General features: G+C 35.5%; 1 pseudogene; it reads right to left on the bottom strand.

Moving 5' to 3' along the window:
- Positions 1-212: 212 nt before the first annotated feature.
- LOC131429887 (small ribosomal subunit protein uS10-like) lies at positions 213-686 on the bottom strand (annotated as a pseudogene).
- Positions 687-3,067: the final 2,381 nt, after the last annotated feature.

The following is a 3,067-nucleotide window of genomic DNA, read 5'->3' on the forward strand; positions in this document are numbered from 1 at the left end:
CTTTGTGTGCCGCGACTGTGCAACTGTATGAAAACGAAAGTGTCAATATTGATAAATGTGCCAACGCATTGTTTTAATATGTGATTGGCACATTGTTCTAAGCGTCCTCCTCTTGGATTAATCTGTATTTGTATTATAAAGAACTGGTTGTTTCATAATATTAAATTCTGTTTCAGAATGTTTAATGTAACTAATCTGAACTCTAGTTTATCTTTATTTCAAATTCCACTAAACTTGTAAGGTGTCCATACAATGGTTACTTTATGGAATCTTCCCATGGTTTGTGGTAGTCGCCGTATTTTGAATTGCACCGCCTAAGGATCGGCAATGGTGACCTCGACCTCAACACCGGGCTCGATGTTAATCGACGTGATCTGTTTGACTATCTCAAAAGGCGAATGCAAATCAATAATACATTTGTGTAAGGGCATCTGGAATCGATCCCTCACCGCAAGGGGTCTTACGGGTGGTGATACGCAGCATCTTTGTGGGCATGCGAACCGGACTTCTGCTTCTTAGCTCCACTGATCAAATCGGCACAAACTTTCTCCAGATTTCGCACGTTGCGAGAAGTCAGTGTAATACGAATACGGTTCACGGTCGCTGCCTCAACTACCGGTTTCTCGATATCCTTTCCGGTGCTTGCCATTGTTACTGTTAAATTGTCCTGGTCGAGTGATTCAAGTCGACTTAAACAGCACTGAACCGCGGACAAAAACTTCACTCTACCGAAGCTAAAAACGAAATGGGTTTAGGTGCATCGTTTCAAATTCTAGTAGTGAAAAAGGGAAATGCTTGCATAATTCATACAATTGATCAACTAATTGATATTCGGAAGTGTCGAGGAGCATGCCAGTTGTTTTCGTATTCGCGACATCCAGTTATGTCTCTGACATTACCCACCTGCTTTTTTATCAAATAGGAATAGTCTATTCCGTCGAATGTTGGCAAAAGTGATTTCGCCGGAAGGGTTCAATTAAAACATCTTACTTCCACCAACCAGAGTTGCAATTGAATTAATGATGGCTTCTGGAATCCATGATACTGAATACTGGATCTGGATTCAAGCACTGAATTTCGAGATGAATTCTGGAACTGAATTTTGGAACTGAACTCAGAACTTTTATTCTGATCCTCCTGAATTCAGAACATAACATAGAATTTAGTTTCAAGAATGAGTTTGAAAATTGAGTTACAGGATACAGGCTCAGAATTTAGAACTAAGGCTTTAGAACTATACTTAAAATTCTGAATTCAGGAACTAGATTTTTTAAACTGGGTTCCTAACATTTTTTGAGCTGAAATTTGTTTCATCATTTATGTTAGTAGTTCGAATCCAGAATTCAACAGCAAAATTCTAAAAAAAAATCCAAACCTAAATATAACATCTAAGCTCTGAGATCATATTTTATATCTGAACTCTGAACTTGAATTCTCGAACTAGCTTCTACCAGAATTTATTCCCTAGAATCAGTTTCATAATTCGTTTCCGAAATTCCAAGCCTGCATACTGAAACTAAATTATAAATTTGAATTCTGGAACAAGATTTTGAAACTGAATACAGTCTCTTTATTCATGTTCGGAGTTCAAGAGCTCAGTACTAGAACCAAATTTGGAATCTGAAAATAAGTTCAATTCCAGAATTCCAGAACTGTATCCGCAGACTTAACTCTTGATCTGGATTCCGAACCTCAATTTCGCAAATTGAATTCTGAGCCTGTTTCAGTACTTGAATCCTGGTCAAAAATGTCGGTTCTGGTTTAGATACATAAAGGATGGCAAAAAGTACCCAAAAGATATAAAATTTGCATAAATTCCATAAATCGATTCTTTTGGAACAATTAAGATATTCCGTAGAACTATGTGAAGTTTCCGCCATTGAGTACGTAAATCTACAAAAAAATGGTGTGATAATGCCGTTTTCTTTCATCGAAAACAGTCCCATCATTTTTTGCTTTTTTATTTAGATAATTTCTGACACTAAATGTGACTAAGTTTTGCCACCAGTTTATTCGGATTAATTCGAAAAAAAAAAGAAGCATACTCCAGCGAAGTCGATTATTTACTTTCGGTTTTGAATATTTCAGTGAAAGAAACTACTAAAACGCTGCACGGGAATGATTTCTGGCATTCAGAAACGCCAAGTTGTGGAATTCTCTATGCAACAAAATATAAAATTCTATCATTGTAACTTCAAAGCAAGAGCAAAACATTTATAGAAGACGAATTTTTCAGTAATTTGAACGAAACGAATTTTTCAGTATTTCTGATTCTCTGAGAATAGTATATCATAAGAATTTCTTTTATCTTATTCTGATGCAGTATATTCAATTGTATTCCATTTGAAAAAGAAATCACTAGATCAATTGTACTTAACGAAATTGGTATGCCTCATCAATAAAGAAATAAGGTATAATAACAAATCTTGATGCTAAATAGAGTTTGTATAATCTATCAAGAAAATTCCTTCGATTAAATATCAAGAAAATATGAAGTATTGCTTTGACAGCACAGGAACATCAAGACAAGATATGATGGTAATATTTGTTATTATTTTGATTTTCGTTTACTATTCACATCTACCCGGGAGGAGTGCAAATTTTGCTAGGGCAATTCAAACGCGCCTTTCAAACGCAGCGTCTGCTGTGTGCTCAAACCCTGTGCTCCTATTGCTTCCATAAATGTCAATGTCAGTGTCATGTCAAAAAGCGTTTTATTGAGTTTAATCAAAGTAGTCCATCCTCATAAACATCATTATCAGCATCCACCAGCAGGAAGTATAACAAAGTCTTTTGTCGCTCTAATCACTATGTGGTGTGAAATATTTTTCTGAACTAATTTCGCATGGAGCATTGCAATTGCGTAAAGAATGCTGTCAAATGAACAATATCAATGTGATTACGATCCAAATTTATTATTTTCATAAAACTTTTATCTAGCATTTATTTCTCTTAATCTAGTATTCATTTTACTGCGAATGAAACAACGCAAAGTGGAGAAAAATAGACCAAAAACGCGACGATTTTTTTGGAGGCATGATACAGCTGACCACAAAGCACTTTTTTG

Source organism: Malaya genurostris, chromosome 2 (genome assembly GCF_030247185.1).
Source record: "Malaya genurostris strain Urasoe2022 chromosome 2, Malgen_1.1, whole genome shotgun sequence".
Lineage (NCBI taxonomy): Eukaryota > Metazoa > Arthropoda > Insecta > Diptera > Culicidae > Malaya > Malaya genurostris.